Source organism: Hordeum vulgare, chromosome 1H (assembly GCF_904849725.1).
Source record: "Hordeum vulgare subsp. vulgare chromosome 1H, MorexV3_pseudomolecules_assembly, whole genome shotgun sequence".
In the NCBI taxonomy this organism is placed as follows: domain Eukaryota; kingdom Viridiplantae; phylum Streptophyta; class Magnoliopsida; order Poales; family Poaceae; genus Hordeum; species Hordeum vulgare.
The window spans coordinates 72259161-72285783 of record NC_058518.1 but is presented as its reverse complement, the minus strand read 5'-3'; positions in this window follow the sequence as shown (position 1 = coordinate 72285783).

Here is a 26623-nt window from a genome sequence, read left to right as displayed (position 1 = left end):
AAACCCCCTTTCCTTTGATACTGATGCATACTTAGCATTTGTGATGTTAGTCTTGCGACTACTTTGGATGAGTACTCACCGTTGCTTTGCTCCCCACTTTCCCCTTGATTCGATTGCTGCGACCACATGTTGGAGCCTAGGAGATGGCATTTCCCGCCGACGACGCCTGCTACCCCGATGGTGCCTACTACTATGTGGAGGCCGCTGAAGACCAGGAGTAGTTTAGGAGGTTCCCAGGCACAAGGCATCGCCTCGTTTGATCGTTGTATCTTTTGTGCTAGCCTTCTCTAAGGCTTTATCCTTTGTTTCATGTTTGTACTCAAATATTTGTTGCTTCCGCTGACTCATGTGTTTATCGAACTTCTGTATTCTAGCCCTTGAGGCCCCTGGCTTGTAATATGAAGCTTGTATGATTTTATTTGTGTCTAGAGTTGTGTTGTGATATCTTCCCATGAGTCCGTGAGCTTGGTCGTATGCAAGCATGTATGATTAGTGTACAATCAAACCGAGAGCGTCACAGAATGCCTAGAAGGCATCCCCTCTTTCTTCTAACAACGATCGACAATTTTACATGGAGCTATATTTTTATTCGTCACATATCATGAGTTTTGCTTGGAGCATCTTGTATTATATGAGTCTTTGCTTGCTTTGCTTGTTAGTTTGAAAAAATAAACCTTGCTGGACACACCTATTTGAGGGAGCCAAATTATGCTATGATTTGTTAGAATCACTCTTTATACTTCACTTAATTTTTTTAGAGCCATGGAATTGCTCTAGTGCTTCACTTATATTTTTTTGAGCATGGTGGTGCTTTTATTTTGAGGAAATTTTTTCTCATGCTTCACTTAGATTATTTTGAGAGTTAGTAGAAATTTTGAAGAATTTCACTATTGCTTCACTTATATTATTTTGAGAGTTGAAAATTTTAAAGAAACTTGTGCTCTCGTTCTCCACTTATATTTGTTTGAGAGCTTGCTATTTGCGATGTCAATTTTCTATAAATGAATTAGTCCCAGAGTGATAGATATCCAGGAGAGATATAATAAAATCTTTCATGAAGATCATTGGATGTTAAACTTGTTTCTTTGCAATAGTTTTGCGATATGAAGATAGTGATATGTGAGTTATGTTGATGAGTAATTATGCTTTAGTAAGAATATTGGTGTTAAGGTTTGTGATGCCCTATGCATGCACATGAAGTCAATAATTATGCTATGAAATTACATCCTAGTTGTGTTGCATTATTCATTGTTAGTTATTTTTAATGTTCGCTTATGATGGTTTTTGTTCGTTGGTTGGGCGCTTCTCAATCTATTGCTAGCCTTCACTTGTACTAAACGGGAATACTCCTTGTGCATACAAATCCAAAACTCGAAGTTATGCCAAATGAGTCCACCATACCTACCTATATGCGGTATTTCTATGTCGTTCTAAGTAAATTTGCAAGTGCCAACTCTAATTTTCAAAATAAGCATCTATTTTGTGTGCCCGTACTGCTCATGAAGCGGTGAGGGGTGGCCAGTATCTCCCATGTTAAATAGGTTATTCTCAAGATGATTATTTATTCACTTGTCATTGAACAAGAGTATGGTGGTAATAGGGATGCCCAGTCCCGAAATGCAAAGAAAAAATGTTTTATGTTGTCAATTAATAAATTCCTTGGAAAGTGTTGGTATGGATGGTACCTCTGGATGCGGCTAGCCGTGGAGTGTGAAAGAATGGTGGAAAAAGGAATAAAATTTATTTTCAGTTTGGGAACAACCTATGATTTGTTTAGCATGGAAGATATTGGGAACTCTTAGTTGTTTTCGTTGACAGGAAAAGCATACCACCCAAAAGGTTTTATCTCCATTTTTTTTGCTTTGAGCTCTCGCATGGCTACAAATCTCTACTTCCCTCGACGAAGGGCCTATCTATTTACTTTATGCCATTGTTTTTTGAATCTGAGTGTCCATCTTTTCTTATAAAGCACCAACTTAGGAACACTATTATCATACTTGAGCATTGGACGTAGCTAATATTTGGGTGTGTTTCATGAATGGATCAATGATGGAGCATGATGGTCTAGGGATAACATTCTTTAGCGTTTATATTTTGAGAGACTTGGTTGCTTGTTGATATGCTTGAGTATTGAAGTTTTCATGTCAAATTATAGACTATTGCTTTAATCATCTACAAGTACATATGTCCATGCTAAAAACAAAAGAATATGATGAACATGTTAGGCAACATTCCACATCAAAAATTCTGTTTTTATCATTTACTTACTCGAGGATGATCAGGAATTAAGCTTGGGGATGCTAATATGTCTCCAACGTATCTATAATTTTTTATTGTTCCATGCTATTATATTATCATTTTTGGATGGTTGACAATCATTTTAAAGCAACTTTATATCATTCTTTGGACTAACCTATTGACATAGTGCCCAGTGCGAGTTGTTGTTTTTTGCTTGTTTTTTCCTACGCGGAAAATAAATATCAGATGAAGTCTAAATACCATGAACTTTCCGAAGATTGTTTTTGTCCAGAAGGAAACTTGAGGACCAAGGTAGACAACCAGGGGAGATCGAGGCGGCTCACTAGGCACCAGGGTGCGCCCTCGGCCCTTGGCGCATCCTGGTGGGTAGTGGAGGCCTCGGGCATCTCCTCCGCCGCCTCTAAGCTCTATAAATACCCAAATATTCTAGAAACCCTAGAAGAGTCGTCGAAAAATTGTTCCAGCCGCCACAATTTCTAGTTGCCATGAGATCGAATCTAGAGCCCGTTCCGGTACCCTGCCCGAGGGGAACACTATCACACAGGGGTTCATCATCCTCATTGGTGCTCCTCCAGTGATGCGTGAGTAGTTCATATAGGACCTATGGCTCCGTAGGCAGTAACTAGATTGATTTCTCTCTCGTTTTTCTTCTCTATACAATGGTCTCTTGGAGATCTATTTGATGCAACTCTTTCTTTTGCGGTGTGTTTGTTGGGATTCGATGAACTGTGAGTTTATGATCAAATTTATGAAATTATATCCATGCTTGCTTAATGTAGCCTCGTATTTCATCTCTGATATTTGGGTTTTGTTTCACCAACTTCATATTTTTATCTTGCAATGGAAAGAGGTGCTTTGTGATGGGTTCGATCTTGCGGTGCTCAATCTCAGTGATAGAAAGAGACATGACACGCATCTATCGTTACTATTAAGGATAAAATGATGGGTTCTATTCCCACATGAATATATCTTGTGTACATCATCTCATCATTCTTAAAGCATTCCTTTGTTTCTCCATGAACTTAATAGACTGGATGCATTCTGGATAGCGGTCGATGTGTCGAGTAATAGTAGTAGATGCAGGCAGGAGTCGTTCTACTTGTCTTGGACTTGGTGCCTATATACATGATCATTGTCTTGGATATCTTCATAATTATTCACTCTTCTATCAATTTCCCAATAGTCATTTGTGTACCCACCGTTTGCTATTTTCTTGAGAGAAGCCACTAGTGAAACCTACGGCCCCGAGGTATATTTTACATCATCTATTTGCAAGATCTATTTTGCTATTCACGTTTTCAATTTATTTGCGCTTTTATTTTCAGATCCGTATGATCGAAAACCCAAAAATACCTTGCTAAGTTTTATTTACCATTACTTTAGTTGCTTCTATGAATCTATATTTTTACCGTTTTATTTTACCCATGAGGGATTGACAACCCCTACACGCGTTGGGTTGCGAGGATTTGTTATTTGTGGGGAGGTATTCCTTACATAGTCTTGTGGATCTTCCTACTCGATTGATACATTCGTTTCATAGATGAGGGAAATACTTGTTGTCGGTGTGCTACATCACCTTTAAGGTAGGAGGGAAACCAACACAATTAGCGACGAGTCAGGCGCATGTTGCTGACAAGCCGACTGGGCGCATCCTGATGGCTTGGGGCCACCTCATTGCTCCCCACACCCTAATTCCAGTCCCATAAATGCGTAATTCTGAAGAAAAAAATTAGAGAGAACTTTTAATTATGTTTTACGAGAAGAAGCCGCTGCCACCCCATGTTCTTTCTCACGAGGGCTGATGTGGAGTACATTTGGGGCTCCGTGGAGGGGGATTCATCGTCATCGTCATCACCAACCCTTCCCCATCAACACCTGCATAATGCTGACCACCCGTAGTGAGTAAATCATTTGTAGGCTTGCTGGACAGTGATGGGATTGGATGATATTGATCATGTGATCGAGTTATATTGATAGGGCTTGATCCTAGTATCCACTATGTTCTGAGATTATGTTGCTATGCTTAATGCTTGTACTAGGGCCTGAGTGCCGTGATTTCAAATCGGAACCTATTTTATTATTATGAATATGAGAGTGTTTTAGATACTATCTTGCAAGTTGTATGCCCCTATTACGTGTCATGATCCGCATACATCAAGTTGACAATAATTGGGATTCCTTTCGGTGATTTTAGTTTGAGGAGTTCATGTATTCACTAGGTGTTAATGCTTTGCTTCAGTTCTCTATTAAAAGGAGACCTTGATATCCCTTAGTTTCCTTATGGACCCCGCTGCCATGGGAGGGTAGGACAAAAGATGCCATGCAAGTTCTTATCGCAAGCACATATGACTATATACATAATACATGCCTACATTACATTAATGAATTAGAGATAGTTCTGTGTCGCTCTATTATGTAACTGTTACATGATGAAAGCCATCTATATCATTATCCATCAGTGGTCCATGTGCCTATGCTTTTCATATACTAAATCTTTCTAAGTTACTATTGGTACTGCTACTGTTAAAATCACTACACAACTACTATTGTTACCGTTACCGTTTCTACTACTATTTTGTTGTGCTACTAAAACTTTTGCTACACAAAGATAACCCACGTGTGGTTGAATTGATATCTCAACCTCTAAGACTAATAAATATTCTTTGGCTCCCCTTGTGTCGAATCAAAAAATTAGGGTGTAATACTACCCGTGAAGACTATTGCGGTCCCTTATACTCGTGGCTTACCATGGAGCTCTTGGTTGCCATTGGTAGAATATTGGCAAAACACAGCGTGTCACACCGCTTTGGCTAAGTGAATGTTCATTGTCCTTTACGGGCATGAGCCTAGGCACTGGGGCATCCAAGATGCAAGTTTTTGATTTGAATGTGTGGCCTTTTGAACATAATGAAATGACAACTCTCATTCAAAAGCATCTCCTTAAAGCGTGTGACCACATGAAACACCAAACATACAAGTGACATTTAGAGCATGCTTTTGATGTGAGAGACCAAGTTTTCATTAAGCTACATCCATACGTTCAGAACTCGGTCATGAAGAGGACTGTCATAAACTTCCTTCCAATACTGTGATCCTTCTTCGAGGATAGAAAAGACTGGGAGGTGGTGTACGAGATCCAACTTCCAAAAGCATCAAATATCCATCCAATGTTCCATGTCTTGATGTTTTGCAAAGCTCTGAAGTCAACCAACTAGGTGTCGTCTATTCTTCCTTCAGGTACTAACTAGTTTATAGTTTCTCTCGGAGTATTGGACCATCACCGCAAGAACAAGTTGGTAAGGATCATTGAGAAAGTGATTCGCTAGTCCGGGGACACTCTAGAGGATACATGTAAAGACTTGGATGGACTTCAATCTAATTTTCAGTGTGTTGTGGCTTGGGAAAAGCCAAAGATGAATGAGTCGGAAGCCCATGAACCCGCAAGTCCTACGCCAGAAGCAGCCCGCTATACTAGTTGTGTTGTGTTCAAGAGAAAAAGCATGCGACTCGGGATGAGTGGGCGAGAACAATCAGGTATAAGAAGGAACGAAATCGCAAGTACTGAGCAACAAAGATCGATTACGACAGTGGAAGGCGACTAGTACCTTCCTACCACCTAGGCTCTAGAAATCTAACCCCCCTTCATTTCATCATTCTTTGATGTACTTGAATTTCTATTTAGTTGTAACGAGATTATAGTCACTCTATTACTCTGTTGAAGCAATATATCTGAGAGGTAGGTGTAATAGTTAACAATGTTGAATATATCTTCCGTTTTGCTCAGACATATTTATAGAAGGGTGCACTCTTACGTGTGTGTGGAAGGATCGAGTTGTTCCTAGAGGGGGGTTGAATATGTACAATTACAAATTTTAATTGTTACTTAGCAATTTTAGGCAATAGTGTGGAATATGAAAGTGAGACTATAACAATTGCAAAGGTGATAAGGGGGAAAGTAAGGTGAACAAGTTAAACAACTAATTAGATAAACAAACACAATATAAAGTAAGTGAACACGAGGTTTCAAAAAGACAAGTAACCACAAGTATGGAGCTAGGGTTAGGGATAACCGCAACTCCGAGAGACGAGGATGCATGTGATGTCTACTACGCAAGTTTATTCTTGTAGACAATGTTGGGCCTCCAAGTGCATAGTTTTGTAGGATAGCAACAAATTTCCCTCAAGTGGATTACTTAAGGTTTATCAATCCATGGAAGGTGTAGGATGAAGATGATCTCTCTCCAACAACCCTGCAATGAAATACAAGATATCTCTTGTGTCCCAACACACCCAATACATTAGCAAATTGCATAGTTGCACTAGTTCGACGAAGAGATGGTAATACAAGTGTAGTATGGATAGTAGATACAGGTTTTTGTAATCTGAAAATATAAAAACAGCAAGGTAACAAGTGTAAAACAGTGAGCTAAATGTTTTATAAATGCCTGGTAATAAGGCCTAGGGTTCATACTTTCACTAGTGCAATCTCTCAACAATGCTAACATAGTAGAATCATATGATCTTCCCTCAACACGCAACAAAGAATCACTCCAAAGTTCCTATCTAGCGGAGACCAATAAGATGAAATGATAGTAGAACCAGATCAAAGTTATTCTTTCCGATCAATCTTTTGAGCTATTCCTATAAGTGTCACAAATAACCCTAGAGTTCGTACTAGAATAACACCTATGATAAATATCAATTAACCCTAATGTCACCTAGATACTCCAATGTGACCTCAAGTATCCATGGGTAAATTATGCAACATGCATCAAACAATTTCAGAACTATCATGTTCAATCCAACACAAAAAAAACTTCAAGGAGCACGCCAAGATTTCTATTGGAGAATATAATATGAAAACAGTCAATCAACCCTTATGCATAGGTCCCCAAGGAATCCGCAAGTTGATGCCATAACATATATCAAGTGAATTACTTGAATACCCCAATGTCACTACGGGTATCCGCGTGCAATACATATATCAAGTGTTCTCAAACCAAAATATTCAATCCAACATAATGAGATCTTAAAGGGGAAGATTCAATCCAACATAATGTAGCAAGGGAATACCATCATATGACCCAACTAGATTAATGCCACGGCAACAAAAGTCCTTCCTTGACGCTTAGGAATTCTTCTTGTTACTTCTATGGTTTGCGTCGGTTTTTCCCTTGAAGAGGAAAGGGTGATGCAGCACAGGAGCAGTAAGTATTTCCCTCCATTTGAGAACCAAGGTATCGATCCAGATGGAGGGTCTCGTCAAGTCCAGAGTACTTGCAAACACAAACAAGCTTGCACCCAACACTTTAAAGGGGTTGTCAATCCCTTCAAGATTGTTTGCAAAGTGAGATCTGAAGGCGGAAAGTGCAATGAAGTAAAAAGTGTAAGGCTGAAAATATGGTGTGGAGTAGACCCTGGGGGCCATAGTGTTCACTAGAGGCTTCTCTCAAAATAGCAAGTATTATGGTGGGTGAACAAATTACCATCGAGCAATTGATAGAACCGCGCAAAGTCATGACGATATCTAAGGCAATGATCATACATATAGGCATCATGTGCGAGACAAGTAGACTGATACTTTCTGCATCTACTACTATTACTCCACACATCGACCGCTATCCAGCATGCATCTAGTGTATTGAGTTCATGACGAACAGAGTAACGCCTTAAGCAAGATGACATGATGTAGAGGGATAATCTCAAACCAATGATGAAAACCCCATCTTTTTACCCTTGATGGCAACGACATGATGCTTGCCTCGCTACCCCTTCTGTCACTTGGTGAGGTCACCACACGGTATGAACCCAAAACCAAGCACTTATCCCATTGCAAGAATCATAGATCTAGTTGGCCAAACAAAACCCACAACTCGAAGAGAATTACAAGGATATGAAATTATGCATAAGAGAGATCAGAAGAAACTAAAATAAGATTCATAGATAATCCGATCATAAATCCACAATTCATCGGATCTCGACAAACACACCACAAAAGAAGATTACATCGGATAGATCTCCATGAAGATCATGGAGAACTTTGTATTGAAGATCCAAGAGAGAGAAGAAGCCATCTAGTTACTAGCTATGGACCCGTAGGTCTATGGTGAACTACTCACGCATCATCGGAGAGGTCAAGGTGTTGATGAAGAAGCCCTCTATGTCCGAATATTCCCTCCGGCAGGGCACCAGAACGTGCCCCGGATGGGATCTTACGGAGACAGAAGCTTGCGGCGGCGGAAACGTACTTTTAATGATCTCCTGATTTTTTGGGATTTTTAGGGAATATATAGGCACAACCCTTAGGTCAGGGGGCGCTCAGGGGGCCCACAAGCCTGGATGGCGCAGCCTCCCCCCTGGCCGCGGGGTGGGGGATTGTGGGGCCCCTGACGCTCCCCTGCCTTGGCTCCCAAGCTTCCCGATCTTCTTCCATTCCAGAAAAAATCTTTTCGGGGATTTCCTTCCGTTTGGACTCCATTTCAAAATCTCCTCTGAAAGGGGTCAAACACATGGAAAAAACAGGAACTGGCACTTGGCACTGAGTTAATAAGTTAGTCCCAAAAAATATATAAAAGGCATACAAAACATCCAAAGTTTGACAAGATAATAGCATGAAACCATAAAAAATTATAGATACGTTGGAGACGTATCAATTAACAAGGCCTGTGATACATCAAGACCATGCCATCTCAAAGAACACGATACAGAGAGAGAGAGAGAGATTGAACACATAGCTACCGATACATACCCTCAGCCATGAGGGTGAACTACTCCCTCCTTCTCATGGCCTTCGACGGGATGATGAAGATGGTCATGGGAGATAATCGGATAGGGTACTCAAAAGGCTCTAGATGGGTTTTTCGTCAATACAGAGAACTGCGGCTGCGGAGTAGAAGTTCTATTTTTATTTTTGGGGTTTCTGGTTGTTGAAAATACCGCCAGTCCGGGTTAGTTCTAAATAAATCATATAAAGTGCATCAAAAACATATAAAACTATTGTAAACATAGACAAACATGGCATGAATGATACGTTGGATACGTATCAGCATCCCCATGTTGAATTCCTACTCGTCCTCGAGTGGGTAAATGATAAAAGAAATCATTTATGAAGTGTAAATGCTAGCATAGTCTATAAGTTTGAGCAATGATAATTCCAATCACCTTTTCTAGCATCATAACCAACAAAGTTTTCATAAAAAAACATCATGGTTGAGTAGCAATCAATTCAAATGTCATGGTTCAAACAATGCATTCTCTTGAAACTCAACATCATATGTTCTTAGTCATCAAACAATTTCAAATTTTCAATGCATAATCAAGTCTAAGTAAGAGCTCCACATAGTAAATTATCATATAGTCTTCTATGATTGCTAATACTCAAACATATTTTTAGGACAAATAACATCCACCGAACATAGAGAAAGATAGGGGCTTAATGTTTCGCCCCCAGCATATTTATCATAAATTTATTTGTCAACAATAATGAATCATCATCGAATATATTTGAGTGGATATATATGTTTGGACATTTCCCCACCACATGGAGCTTGCCAAATAATAGACCGAGGTTGGAATAAGAAGTTAACTCAACATGAAAAGTAAGTAACATGAAAGTAAATAGATTGTCCCTTCGCAGAGGGAAGCATGGATTTGCAGAGGTGCCAGAGCTCATTGTTTTAAAAATAGAGATGAATATGTAATTTGGGGTGTTGTGCCTTGCCTGTCAACGTTACAACAGAGTTCTCAATATCTTCCATGATAATAATATTATTGGGGGTTCCCAAACAGAACTAAAATTTTAATCCACCTCCACCATCCAAATGCATTCCATGGCTAGCCACATCCACGGGTGCCATCCAAACAATCAACTTTCTAGGGGGGCTATGATACTTGTGATCTGTGTTGGGTTTTCCGTGAAGAGGAATGGTGAAAGGACGTGGATGTTGCCTAGAGGGGGGTGACTAGGCGCTTTAAAATAATTATGGTTTAGGCTTGAACAAATGCGGAATAAAACTAACGTTTAATTTGTCATCACAAAACCTAAAACAACTAGTCTCACCTATGTGCAGCAACAACTTATGCTAAGAAAGAGAAACAACTAAGTGATAGCAAGATATATAACAAGAAGAAATATGGATAAATTACATTTCGTGCTAGAAGAAGCGAAGTAACCCTTCTCACGACATAAGTAGAAACATCTACCCTTTCCTTTCTTCCCCATTGATTTCTCAACTTGAGGAGCGTTGACTTGGGTCTTCTTGGGAAGAGGCCTTTCTTCAACTTGTAGTTGAGTATGTGATTGAACTTGTGGCCGCTTCCCTTGTTTCTTGTGACTTTGGGGCTTCTTCTTTAATGGGCAAGATCTAACATGGTGCCCTTCAATTTTGCACTTGAAGCAAATAATCTTGGCTGAATTCTTGACTTGTTCTTGGCCCTTCTTCTTGAAGCTTTTGGACTTCGTCTTGTTGGAGTTGAATCCAAGTCCACATTGTTGAGTCTGGACATCCCTTCATGACTCGTTTCCAAGTCTTTCTTCAAAGAAGTGACTAGGGCCTTGAACTCTTCGATTTCCTCTACATGGTTAGTATCGACACAAGTAATAGAGGAAGTATAAGCTTGATTGTTAGAGCAACAAGGCAATGAAAGTAATTCAGCACAAGATTAACAACTCGATGAGTAGATGAATTACGAGGACTAGCACATGGCAATATAGCATTTTGACTAGAAGTAGTGCTAATGTCCACATGAGGCTCACTTGATGTTACCTTCGTAGTAATAGCCTCATGAGCTAATTTTAGCACATTATGGAATACTAGAATATCATCATGAGAGCTTGTGAGCATTACATGACTTTCTTCCAAATTCCCATAATTGCTAGATGGCAACTCAAGTTGACCCCTTAGCTCAACATTCTCCTTTAATATGGATGCTTCACAAGAAATAGAGTTAGTAGCACAAGCATCATCATTAACGACAAGAGGAGAAGGCAACTTGGCAAGCTCTTTTGCATATGAAGCTTCAAGTTGAGCATGAGACTCAGTGAGTTCGATAAGCAAACTCTTAATAGCCCTTGAGCCATTTTCGAGGTGCTCATAGTCCTTAAGGAGTTTAGCACGTACAACTTCAAGATTATCATCTTTAGTTCTAAAATCATTAGCCACCTTGAGAGATCTATCACGCGATTCCTTTAATCTTGATAATTCTAAAGATAAGGTCTCCTTAAGAGATTCCTTGGTGGTTTGTTCATTTTAAAGAACTTGAGATAGCTCCATGATCTCATTAACATAATCATGCTCATGACCTTCCATTATCTCAATGGTGGCCTCATGCTCCTCGAGATGAGATTCAAACTCCTCAATATATTTCTTGCCCTCAATGGCAATAGACATGATTTCCAGAAAGTTGGAACGAGCAATATTATCCTTATGAAGAGCGTTGAAAATCATTTCACCCTTAATTTTTAAGGATACAATATTATCACTCTCTTCATTGTTATTCTCATCCTCATTTTTATCCACATCATCATCATGAGATATAATGGGATTCAAAGTAGGAAATACCTTTGAAGCCTTACCCATAAGGCAAAAGTGAGAAACAATAGATGATGATGTAGGATCCCTTGAAGCATCATTCAAGGCCACAACTTGTTCCATGGAGTGATGGATTTCCTCTACATTGTAAGTACAACAACTCAAGGAAATAGTTACATTTTTATCATGGGAACAAGACACGGAAAGCATATCATCATGAGGTTTAGTCAAGAAATTTTTACATGATATGCAAGGACTATCAACACAAGCATGTAAAACATCTAGAGTGATCGAAGTGTTAAAGTGCAAAGATGAAGCATTGCAATAAGATATTGATGAAGGATTGTTAACAATAAGCCCACTATCATCATTACAGTGAACACCACTACTCACCATATCATTACCTTGTGGAAATCCACATGTAGGTGAAGTATATGAAGTTGAGAAGACAACATGACCGGAGGTGGAGGGATAACAATCATCCCTACAAATCTTAGACACACCATATTTATCTTGAAGCTTTGTCCAAAACTCATGAGCATCCTAGAATGGCATTAGTTGAAATATAACTACATTTCTCAAAGCATCGAAAAGCACATTAGAAGCTCAAGCATTGAGATAAGAGTTTTTCTCATCCTCTAACGATATATTTTGAGAATCCTTTGGAGGAGAAAAACCCATATCTACAATTTGCTCTAAATTTGGGTCCATGACCCTAAAGAGATTAAGCATGCGAATTACCCAAACATCAAAATTTGTGCCATTGAAACTAAGAGTGTCATAGAATCCTAATCCCCTAGTCGACATGCTTACTCTCTAGGTGGTAAAACCTAATTATGAGAGACCTAGATCTGATAGCAATTGAAAGAACGTGGATGTCGCCTAGAGGGGGGTGGGTGAATAGGCACTTTAAAATAATTACGGTTTAGGTGTCGGTGAACAATCGACACCTATGGGGGCCTCAACGGTCCCCTTTTTGCTGCTTTGGCGGGGAGAGGGGTCGTGGCAAGAGCAGAACCAACAGTCAGGGCCCGACAAGATCTTTTTACCCAGGTTCGGGCCGCGTGGTGCGTAAAACCCTACTCCTACATGCGTTTAGTTATTCGTTTTGGGTTAGTGTCGATTTATCCCCTTTTAAAGCCTTTCGATTGGTCAAAAAGCCGATAAAGCCCCTACTACTAAGCCTCGGGCCTCCTTTCGTAGGCGAAGGGGTCACCACAGTGGCTCACTGGGTGAATGGTGGGTTCACGAGTGAAACAATGCCGACCGACAGTCACAGTGTTACTGCCTTATCATAGGTGCATTAAATGCTTCGACAGACTTCCCTCATCTCGTCACGGGGGGTTGGACACGTAGCAACACGTGGCAACTCTGTGGTGTTGCGCTGGCGTGCGAGCGGACGCGTGGCTCATGCATTGTCGGTGGCCTGCTCGTCGGTGGAGGCGTTCGCAGGTCACGAGGGCGCCTTGGGCCTGCACCTCTCTTCGGGCCTTCTCTTCCTTCCCGACAGGGTTACCATGCCAGGGCTCTTCTTGTTCCTCTCGGTAGGGAGGTGATGGCCTGCCGAGGCCTTGTCGGCCTTCCCGACAAGGGTGGCTTGTCGGGGCTCAGTCCTTCTTCCTCGGCGGGAGGGTGTCGCCGTGGCATTGTCTATCTCCCCGGCAGGGAGCTTCTTGTAACGACTAAGATGTGGTCCTTTCCGGTTTGGGGAAACGAGACCCCAAAGAGGAAAGAAGCGCATCTAAGCGTTTCGCAAGCATGATAACATAGCACATACATAATAATATAATGACAATAAGGGATTCAGTAGTCATATCATAAATAATATCAGAGTTTACAACACGCATTTATTCAAACAAGGTAGTTCCGCTACGGACTACATAACATGAGAAAATACTATGCTACCCTGCATGCTTGCCCGCGATCATGACCATGCCTCAGTCTTCTGGATAATTCACGTACAAGCGGTCATTCTCCTCATCGTACTACCACGCCAGCTGCGTGCCGTCGGGATCACTTGTGTCGTACATACCTATACCTGTTGGGGTGTTGAAGTAATCGGTGAGCCACGGGGACTCCGCAATCTATGACCTCGATGCTGGAGCTAGTCAAGTTATTAGGTAAGGAAGGTTCGGTGTTTAGGTTGTAGTATCCTAAGCATATATGGTTGCTAACTTACGTAGAACAAGTATTGAAGGTGGTCTATACTGGCGATCGATGACTAGCTGATCACTAAGTGATCCTGAACACCTACTTACGTCAATCAAAACCCCACTGTGTTCCCGATCGAAGAGAGGTCTTTGAGGGAACAGTCACGGTTACGCACACAGTTGGCAATTTTATTCGATTAGATTCAAGTTATCTATAACCGGATGTTAACAAATATTTCAAGTTGCCACATAACCGCGGGCACGGCTTTCCAAAAGATTAAACCCTGCAGGGCTGCTCCAACTAGTCCATCACAAATGGTCACGGGCCGCAAAGTAATCCTCTATCACGAATCTCGTGATCTCGTCGGATTCCTTAGAGGAAAACATCAACTCTGGGGAGAACCAAAGCTTCACCGGGATTCCTATACGCAAGATATATCGCTAAGGTAAGACAAGACTAGCAGGACCTCCTGTCGTGCTGACGACCCTGATAAGAGCCGCGTATCTCAGTCTCGGGACACGAAGGATGAGTGATGGTTACCACGCCAAAACACCGAGTTTCCCCGGGGAGCGTAATAAGCTGCTCTGGGTTGGACCAACACTCATGAGGAGCACTGGCCCGGGTTGTTGATTAATTCCTCGGGGTAGCTATTCCCTATGCAAATTATTATTAAGTGATTAGCAAATTAACACCAATGTTGGGTCCTGTCGGACAAGTCTTAACACTACACGATTTATCAAGGGGGTCCCCATAACAACCCCGAACGTGTTAGGAGCGATCAGTTATGGAATCAAACACCGGTAGTCGGAAACTATGGCGGAAATAAGGAACAAAACACACGGCAAAAGGCTAGGCCTTCCCTTATTTAACAAATATATAGGTGCATTAATTAAATAACAGATTTAACATAATGATATCAAATTCATGTTATCACATGAGACAATTGCACCTGCAACTAGCAGCGCTAACATTAGAAGCTGAGCAAAGCCTACTTAGCGATTCAAGATTTGCTAGGAAGGGATGAGTGTTTGGGTTTCATGGCAATATCAGGAGGCAATTATTTTAGTGGTAGGCAGCGAGTATATGGACAAAGAAACGTGAATCTAGCATAACAAGTCTAGAGATGGAGTCAAGGTCATATCATCTTGCGTGTGATGTCCTCAGCTTGGAAGTGCTCTTGTTCGTCCTGCACGTACTCTCCCGGATCCACGTAATCGCTCTCCGATCCCGGTGCTACCCAACATAAAAATAGGATCCAATGAACAACAGCACAACAAGATGCAACAAGCACATGATGCATGAGATGAAATGAACATGCATCTCTATACTAGTCACTTGCACATGCATGAGAAGAAAAATACAAGTTCCTGGACAGAACTACAATCTAAACTATTTTGACATGCATGAGGATGACATGAACAGATGCGTCACGCAAAAATGATGCAAAAACATATAAATAATGTTACGAACGAAGCTACGGATCAACCGGATACAACGAAACAAGAAATAGAGTCCTACATATCAAATCCAACACAACACACTCCAATGGCATACTTCTGGTATTCCCAGGTTGCCAAATCACAAAACAAACTAGTATGGATGGGGTGGTGCAAAGAATATCACCACACCATTAACTATGCACTCACAAGCATCAAAACATCAAACCTATACAATCTGCCATAAACAGCATCATAGCAGTTTGAGGGCTACATGCAAAGCACCTACAGCCACCCAAATCTGCCAAATAGGATATGTGGCAGACGCTATTCAAAATCTCTACAAGCAAGAGAAAAAATATAATACAAAGGAGTTTCACACAGAAAGATCTACAGCTGCTAACTTGACCAAAAATATCAGTTTTCAGGGACTTGGTGTAAATTCCAGATTCTCACTAGTTGTTTATGCTCTGAAGCATTTCGACAGCACCCGAAACAATATCTACAGGAAACCAAATGGAATGAAAATTAACAGAGGGCTAGACAAACACAAAAGTTACAACTTTCCAGTTGATACCAAAAGCTAATTCCCAACACATGGACTTGTACAAGCACATCAACAGGAGAAGAAAATATAAGCAGATTCACAGACTCGGTGAAAATCCTAGATTTTCACTAAACTGGAATTTCAGCCACATGCCTACTTTGACTAGGCACAACTTGCACACATGAACTCCTAAGCATGAAACAAAACCAACATGTTGTAGAGGGGTTCACCCCCTACTGCCACAACAAAGAATCAACCTCTTGGGCTCATCACATCACATGGAACCAAGCTCTAAACATGGAACAAAACTGAAATATGACATTCCGAGAAAGTGTTCCAAAGTGCAATCTTAACCCACCATTGGATTCCTGGGATGATTCTACCCCCAAAAACATATATCATACATAGGCACTTGCATAGAATAATTGGGCACAAAGCTAAGAAGAAGATTTACATGGAATCACATAGAGATGAATAGTGCATCATCACATGTGCTTCTTACTAGACATCACCTACACATGCATATACTCACACTCAAATACCCAATGGTGCACATGAGGGGTAGACCTCATGCTCATGTGCCTTAGCACACCACCACACACACACATACATCAAGCTCAACATATAATAAACACCTACACATGCTAATTATCACACACACCTTAGCTTACACTCACATATGCATTTCTACACCTACACAAACTAGCTTGCACATGTTCTCACTAAGACGCCCCAAGCCTTGGGCATGTGTGAGATACACACACACAACAACACACAACAACACATGAGCACCTACATATACACACACACATAAGAACCACTACTCCTACACCACAAAGTATGTGGGGAGGGGTGAACTCTCACACACACACTCACACACTTGCACACCATAGTGCATAAGATCAACACCAAGCATATAAGAAACACACACACACATACATCTTCACATTCTAACCTAGTGCATCATGGAAGCTTGCACATGCACATAAGAATCTCTCACTCATAAACACACACCACACATTATCACTAGCACAAACACATTCCCAAACGTCACCTACACATCCCATCTCAATCCTATCTCATACATAGGAGAAAACCTACTTGTGGGAGGCAAATAAAAATGCCACACATGTTGTCTAGCACACCACAGCACACATATAACGAGCCAAAGAAATACAACAAGGAAATGCAAAAGAAAAATAAAAAGGATTGGGGGGTTTCGAACCCTAGACCCCCTAGTCTCACACACGAAGACAAACCACTCTGCTACTGCACATAAGCTCGACAGAGCAGGGAAGACAAGCAAGGTAAGGTTGCCCCTGCTGCTACTGATGCTACTGTGTGAGATAATTCACAAAAAAGGGGGTGGCACCGCGGGGACTCGAACCCAGCACCACTGATCAACAGTTCACACTGCAACCACTATGCTACGCTACGGATCTTGACAGAACATGGGTAACATACCAGGTAACACACGCACTCATGGGACGCCCTGCTCTACTACACAGAGATGCCGGCGGTGTCGTTCACCGGAGAATCTCTACTCCTACTGCTACACCGGTGAGGGGAACACCTACGACACCTCATCTACCCCGTTGGAAGCCCCTGCTCTGCTACTGCACATAACCCGAGCACATCCATACAGCACATCACGCACACTACTGACGTGCTCTTCTCTGAACAGAGACACTCGGCAACGAAGCACCTAGGTGCATCCACAGAGGGGGTAGGGAGGAAGGTGCTGGCTCACCGAGGGGAAGGAGTGGAGAGGGGGTCCTAATCAAGGAGAAAGAAGCTTGAAGAAGAACCGAAGAAGATCTGAAGAAGACTGAAGAAGCGCTATTGCAGAACCGAAGTAGGGACGAGGCCGTCGGGAACACGCCGGAGACGTGGAGCTGCCCATTGGTGTGGTCGCTCCCCGGCATCACCGATGACGAGAATGGAACGCGGGAGCCATCCCCGCGCTCCCGGACATGCTAGCCGGCGTCGGAGACGAGGGGTGCGTGGAGGACGAGGCGGCTACTTCTCTCTCTCTCTCTGCTAGCCGATCTACAGAGAACTTACCAAGGGAGGAAGAAGGAGATGGAGGGAGAGGTGGCGGCACAAGGAGGGGGATGCGGAACCCACAAGGGCACGGACGCCAAGGCTATATGAGCCGCGGATGGGACGGCACCGTCAATCTCCCTCGCTCTCTCTCTCTCTTTGCAGCACTAACGGAAAGCAAGCACGCAACGACGGCGTCAGAAGAAAGGAGAAGGAGGGAACTTGGGCTCTCGCTGAGGAAACGCAGAGAGGGAGGATGGGCCTCGGGAGGGAGAAGTGGCCCATCTGGCGCCTGATAGAGAAGGAGGAAAAACCTACTAGTTTGCAATATAAAACAAAGTCACAACAGTAAAACCCATAGGAAATTCTGTGGGCTAAGGAGAAAATAAAATAAAATGACCCTGGGCAAGAAGGAATAAGGACCTATTTAAATAAAATATAAAAGGGAATTTTGGAGCATATAAATATTTACAAAACAGAATTAATGGATGTGTTTTGTAACTATTTGCACCACTAAAACACAGCCTCAAATCACTAAATGCATACCATCACATCCACCACAAAACATACTAAAACATGGGCATTTTTTGAAATGGGAATGGAACAAGTGAATCTTGACCTAGAGATAAATAGAGAGGGAGTTGTTTTGAATCCTATTGCAAACCATAAGTACTTCCTACTTTCAAACTACATCCACATCATCTCACATATCCAACATCACACCACCACATCACATGGATACACAAGGCAACAAACACAAGACATGGATGAATGGAATGGATGCATGCATGCAAAGGAAAAGAAAACAAGGTGACACACATGACATGACACATGCATATAATTCTCATGGCACTGACATGATGGACCCACATACAGAAGGTTCCATATATGGCAAGATACACTCTTGGGGCATTACAAACTCTCCCACACTACAAAAAGATCTCAACCCGAGATCTAAGACTGAAAGAACTCCGGAAATTCAGAACGGAGGTGATCCTCGCGTTCCCAAGTAGCCTCTTTATCGGAATGGTGTGACCACTGCACTTTGAGAAATTTGACAGTCTTGTTGCGGGTCTTGCGCTCAGTCGCCTCGAGAACCGCAACTGGATGCTCACGATAGGATAGGTCGGGTTGAAGGTCGATGTCTTGAAGATGAATAGTGTGCTCAGGAGTCTTGAAGCATCTCCGGAGCTGAGAGACATGGAACACGTCATGCACATTTGCAAAGTTTGACGGAAGCTCGAGCCGGTACGCAAGGTCGCCTCTCTTGCCAACAACTCTGAAAGGACCAACGAAACGAGGCACAAGCTTGCCTTTGATGCCAAAGCACTGTGTACCCTTCATAGGGGACACCTTGAGATAGACGAAGTCATCAAGCTCATAAGACATGTCACGATGCTTGCTATCATAATAGCTCTTCTGACGGGACTGAGCTTCTCTGAGATTATCCCGAATGACCCGACACATCTCTTCAGCTTCTTCTATCAAGTCATTCCCAAGAATCTGACGCTCGGCGGTCTCAGACCAGTTGAGCGGGGTACAACACTTCCTGCCATAGAGAATCTCAAACGGAGCTTTGCCTGAACTAGCTTGATAACTGTTGTTATATGAGAACTCAGCGAAAGGCAGGCAGTCTTCCCACTTCATGCCAAAAGAGATAACACAGGATCTCAGCATATCCTCAAGGACCTGATTGACTCGCTCCACTTGACCACTAGTCTAAGGATGAAAAGTTGTGCTGAAGCGTATCTTCGTGCCCATCGCAGACTGAAAAGAATCCCAAAACTTGGAAGTGAAGATACTTCCGCGATCCGAAGAAATCATCATAGGCACGCCATGCAAAGACACTATCCTGGAAGTGTACAACTCTGCAAGTTGAGCTGCCGAAATGGATTCCTTGACTGGAAGAAAATGAGCCACTTTACTCAACTTGTCGATGACGATGAAGATGGCATCATTACCCTTCTTGGACTTCGGAAACCCGGTGACGAAATCCATCTCAATATGGTCGAACTTCCACTCGGGAATGGGCAAAGGATGCAAAATACCTGATGGACGTTGATTCTCTGCTTTCACCCTTCGACATACATCACATTCATTTACAAACTGAGAAATCTCACGCTTCATGCGAGCCCACCAGAAGGTATGTTTCAAGTCCTGATACATCTTGGAGCTTCCTGGATGTATAGAGAGCAAGGAGTTATGAGCTTATTCCATGATTACCTTTTTGAGATCACCTTTTGGAACGATAAGACGATCCTCAAAGAACAACGTGTCTTTGGCATCAACACTGAAGCACTTATATTTGGGAAGTCCCTTTGCCACGCCAATCTTGACTTTCTTCACCATTGCATCAAGAAGTTGTGCTGCTAGGACCTGATATTCCATGGTAGGAGAGATCTAAAGTTTGCAAGAAATCCCTGAGGTACTAATTGAAGGTTGAGCTTTCTGAAAGATTCACAAAGGTCAGGCTGGAGAGGCTTCAGAATGAGACTGTTGCAGTAAGCCTTCCTGCTCAAAGCATCTGCCACGACATTAGCTTTGCCTGGAGTGTACTCAACACTCGGATTAAAATCTTGGAGCATTTCCACCCAACGAGTTTGCCGGAGATTCAGGTTAGGCTGGGTGAAGATGTACTTGAGACTCTTGTGATTGGTGAACACTTCAACCTTTCGTTCCAACAAGAGGTGTCTCCAAGTCATCAGACCGTGTACCACTGCTGCTAGCTCAAGATCATGCACAGGATAATTCTTCTCGGCTGGCTTCAACTGCGTGGAGGTGTAAGCAACCACTTTCTTCTCTTGCATCAGAACTGCACCAAGACCTTGAAGAGAGGCGTCGCAGAACACTTGGTAAGGCTTGAAATCATCAGGAGGAACCAAGACTGGAGTAGAGGTGAGCTTCTCTTTGAGTGTGTCGAAGGCCAACTGACACTCTGGAGACCAAGCATACTTCACACCTTTTTGAAGAAGATTTGAAAGAGGCTTAGCAATCTTGGAGAAGTTCTCAACGAACCTTCTACAATAGCTTGCAAGCCCGAGAAAGCTTCAAAGCTGCTTCACATTCTGCGGAGGCTCCCATTCAACAATGGCCTGCACCTTCGACGGATCAACTTTGATGCCCTCGGCAGAGATGATGTGCCCAAGATAGACGACTTCTTTCAACCAGAACTCACACTTGGAAAACTTGGCATATAATTTGTACTCTCTCAGCTTATCAAGCACCAATATGAGATGTTCTTCCTCAGTCTCTGAAAAGACCAGAATATCATCGAGATAAAGCAAGACGAACTCATTCTTGAACGGAGAGAATATGTAGTTCATCAATAGACAAAATGTCGGAGGAGCATTTGCCAGACCAAAAGACATGACCGTATACTCATACGGGCCAAAACTAGTCCTGAAAGCAGTCTTCGGAATATCCCCTTCGCGAATGCGAATTTGATGATAGCCCATTCTAAGATCGAGCTTGGAGAAGATCTTAGCCCCTTTCAACTGCTCGAACAACTCATTTATGTTCGGAAGTGGATACTTGTTCCTAATTGTATTCTTGTTCAATGGACGGTAATCGACACACAACCAGTCTGTGCCATCCTTCTTCTTGACAAACAGAACTCCACAGCCCCACGGAGACGAGCTCGGACTGATCAGACCCAAACACTCCTGCTCGTCGAGTTGCCTCTTAAGTTCCTTCAACTCTTCTGAACCCAATTTGTACGGCCGTTTGCACACAGGCTCAGTACCTGGTTCAAGCTCAATAACAAATTCAACTTCTCGATGCGGAGGCATTCCTGGCAGCTCTTCTGGAAACACATCTTCATATTCGCAGACCATTGGGAGTTGTGAGATAGGATTAATCTCACCCTTTTCATTCAAAGAGAACAGACGGATTGTATCATCGCGCGTCGCGAATATAATCACGTCCTCCGAAGAGTGAGTAAGCTTCACTTCTTTAGCTTCACAATCAATCGATGCCTTGTTCATGGCCAGCCAGTCCATACCAAGGATCAAGTCAATGTCGGAATTGCCCAAGACAATAGGAGACGCCAGAAAAGAATAACTGCCTATCTTAACAGAAGCAACCGGAACCAACATATGAGAACTCATACGCATGCCCGGAGAAACCACACGGAAGGGACTATACAAGTGAATTGCAGGAATATCATGCTTAGCAATGAAAGGCTTGGAGATGAAGCAATGTGATGCACCAGAATAAAATAACACTTTAGCAGGAATATCATTAACGAGGAGGTTACCCATGATCACATCTGACGAGTTTTCTGCCTCAGCCGCATTCACCATGTTGACTCGAGCAGACCTGGGGTTGAACTTGACGATAGCATTGCTTGGAGGTTTGCCTGGAGGAGGAGGTGGAAGACGGAGCTGAGAAGTGCACTTGTTGGCATAGTGACCCTTCTGCCCAGACTTGTGACAAGTAACCTCTGCTGGCTGACGGTACTGTGTTGGAGGAGTCCCTTGCTTCTGCTGCTGGAATCTCTGCTGGAAAGCTGGGTTGGGTGGGTGGGAAGAACCACGGCCACCAGAATGCTTGAACTGCTGCGTGTGCCGAGGAGGAGGAGGAGACACCCAAAACTTATGTTGCTTCTGAACCACCTGAGTAGAAGATGAGCTGGAATCTCTGAAGTGCTTCTTAGAATTCTCCACCCTGAACAAAGCAGCCTCAGCCCTGAGAGCTAAGTTGTAGAACTTATCGAACTCCTCAGGATCGTGCAAAGCGAGAGCTAACTGTAAATCTTCTTTCAAGCCACCTCTAAACTGATATATCTTGCTGCTCTGATTAGGGATATCCTGCAAGGCGTATCGGGCTAGCTCGTGGAACTCGATGTTGTACTTGTACACGGAGTTACCACCTTACTTCAAGCGCCTGAACTTCTCACTCATTTCCTCCACGAAGTTGGACGGAATGTAGTGGGATCTTAAGTCACGGCAGAACTCATCCCAAGTGATCACTCTAGCACCTCTGGAATCCTTCAATCGTTGCCACCAGATAGATGCTTGCCCCTTCAGCTGGAATGTTGCAAACTTGACGAAATCCTCAGGACAAACATTGATGCATTCAAAGTGCTTGTTCATGTCGCGGATCCAATCCTCAGCATCAAACGGCTGGTCACAGGAAGTGAAAGTCTTCGGCTGATTTGACAGGAACTGACTCAGATTAGCAAACTGATTGCCACCATGCTGGAAATTGCCTTGCTACTGATTAATCCTCTCTTGCAACAATTGTATCAGCATCTAAGTGTTTGCATTTGTAGCAGCCATCACCGCTTGCCAAGCCTCTGCAGGAGGAGGCGGCGACGGAGGAGGATTCTCCGGAGGAGGAGGTGGTGGCGGCACATCCTCACGACCTGGATTCTGACGAGTTGGTGGAGCCATCCTGAAGACGGACAACACATTAGCCCACAGAATAAATTGAAGGTATAGCTGAATCAAAAAGGCAGGAATATCTGAACAGGAATGTAGCAATTGCACTCGAACAAAATAGTAAGAATGCTTCCTCAAAGTGACGATCGACAAAATTCTGATTAAGACCACTTGCAAACAAGTATGAGCTAGAACTTCTCGGAATAAACATATGATCGAGATTTCATCCGATATCTTCGTGGATAAGATCGCATAGGCTCGAATTTACAGTATCCATCCTGTGCAAGGTAGTTTACATGACTTACGAAGTATCCCCGAGTCGTAGTGAGCTACAAGGACTCTTTAAGACACAACGAGAACCGCTATAAGACAACCGTGAACAAACAAACCCACTGAATATCGAATCCCAACCTCACATCATGCATATGTACGAAGATTGTCCTATAAGTTACTACTTGATATCCCACCTATGAATTCCCGAAATATCTGGTCATGCAATCTGGTACACGGATACAAGGAGTAATATTCACACAATCCTATACTAACCCGTCCACTGTATCACATCCGTCAACACATAACGAGAATCTCGGACCTTCGTCTACAACAGACCCTCGTGATCACAACGATACAAAGTATGGCAGTACTCCCGAACAATCTGCACCAGTACTTGGGACATTGGGGTTATCTCGCCACTACTAGTATTGAAGCAATTACGAACATCCTTCGTTCTTAGATACTCAAAAATCTGAATGATGGCGATGTGCGCAAGAATCCCGTGGAGCTCAACTCCCCGGAAGAAATCAAGGCAGAAAGGAGGCACCAAGACAAAACTCTGTCACATCGAAATCATATAGATTTCAAAAATACCCGCGTGATCCTAAAAAAAATTTGAGCGAGAAGAGGAGTATAATTAATATTTCCTAAGTCAGGAACCTCACCAGAGCATGGAAGAGGAGAAAAAAGAATCCTACTCTCCGATATAACTAAGACTCAAAACATTTTACTAGACTCGACTCGGCCATGTACGATCACACAAAGGCTCCTATGGTCGTAAGCCTCTGATTACCAACTTGTAACGACTAAGATGCGGTCCTTTCCGGTTTGGGGGAATGAGACCCCAAATAGGAAAGAAGTGCATCTAAGCGTTTCGCAAGCACGATAACATAGCACATACATAATAATAGAATGACAATGAGGTACTCAGCTGTCATCTCATAAATAATATCAGAGTTCGCATTTATTCAAACAAGGTAGTTCCGCTACGAACTACATAACATGAGAAAATACTATGCTACCCTGCATGCTTGCCCACGATCACGACCATGCCTCAGTCTTCTGGATAGTTCACGTACAGGCGGTCGTTCTCCTCATCCTACTGCCACGCCAGCTGTGTGCCGCCGGGATCACCTGTGTCGAGCGTACCTGTACCTGTTAGGGTGTTGAAGTAATCTATGAGCCACGGGGACTCAACAATCTATGACCTTGGTGCCGGAACTAGTCAAGTTATTAGGTAACGAAGGTTCAGTGTTTAGGTTGCAGCATCCTAAGCATATATGGTGGCTAACTTACGTAGAACAAGTATTGAAGGTGGTCTATACTGGCGATCGATGACTAGCTGTCACTAAGTGATCCCGAACACCTACTTACGTCAATCATAACCCCACCGTGTTCCCGGACGAAGAGAGGTCTTCGAGGGGACAGTCATGATTACGCACACAGTTGGCAATTTTATTAGATTAGATTCAAGTTATCTATAACCGGATGTTAACAAATATTCCAAGTTGCCACATAACCGCGGGCACGACTTTCCGCAAGATTAAACCCTGGAGGGGTGCTCCAACTAGTCCATCACAAACGGTCACGAGCCGCAAAGTAATCCTCTATCACGAATCTCATGATCTCGTCGGATTCCTTAGAGGAAAATCTGAACTCTGGGGAGAACCAAAGCTTCACCGGGATTCCTATACGCAAGATGTATCGCTAAGGTAAGACAAGACTAGCAGGACCTCCCCTCGTGTCGACGACCCTGATAAGAGTCGCGTATCTTAGTCTCAGGACACGACGGATGAGCGATTGTTACCGTGCCAAAACACCGAGTTGCCCCGGGGAGCGTAATAAGCTGCTCTGGGTTGGACCAACACTCATGAGGAGCACTGGCCCGGGTTGTTGATTAATTCCTCGGGGTAGCTATTCCCTATGCAGATTATTATTAAGTGATTAGCAAATTAACACCAATGTTGGGTCCTGTCGCACAAGTCTTAACACTACACGATTTATCAAGGGGGTCCCCATAACAACCCCGAACGTGTTAGGAGCGATCCGTTATGGAATCAAACACCGGTAGCCGAAAACTATGGCGGCAATAACGGAACAAAACACCCGGCAAAAGGCTAGGCCTTCCCTTATTTACCAAATATATAGGTGCATTAATTAAATAACAGATTTAACATAATGATATCAAACTCATGTTATCACATGAGACAATTGCACCTGAAACTAGCAACGCTAACATTAGAAGCTGAGCAAAGCCTACTTAGCCATTCAAGATTTGCTAGGAAGGGATAAGTGTTTGGGTTTCATGGTAATATCAGGAGGCAATTATTTCAGTGGTAGGCAGGGAGTATATGGCGAAAGAAACGTGAATCTAGCATAACAAGTCTAGAGATGGAATCAAGGTCATATCATCTTGCCTGTGATGTCCTTAGCTTGGAATTGCTCTTGTTCGTCCTGCACGTACTCTCCCGGATCCACGTAATCGCTCTCCGATCCCGGTGCTACGCAACATAAAAATAGGATCCAATGAATAACAGCACAACAAGATGCAACAAGCATACGATGCATGAGATGAAATGAACATGCATCTCTATACTAGTCACTTGCACATGCATGAGACGAAAAATACAAGTTCCTGGACAGAACTTCACTCTAAACTATTTTGACATGCATGAGGATGACATGAACAGATGTGCACGCGAAAATGATGCGAAAACATATAAATAACGTTCCGAACGGAGCTACGGATCAACCAGAAACAACGAAACAAGAAATAGAGCCGTAAGTATCAAATCCAACACAACACACACCAATGGCATACTTCTGGTATTCCCAGGTTGCCAAATCACAAAACAAACTATTATGGATGGGGTGGTGCAAATAATATCACCACACCATCAACTATGCACTCACAAGCATCAAAACATCAAAACTACACAATCTGCCATAAACAGCATCATAGCAGTTTGACGGCTACATGCAAAGCACCTACAGCCACCCAAA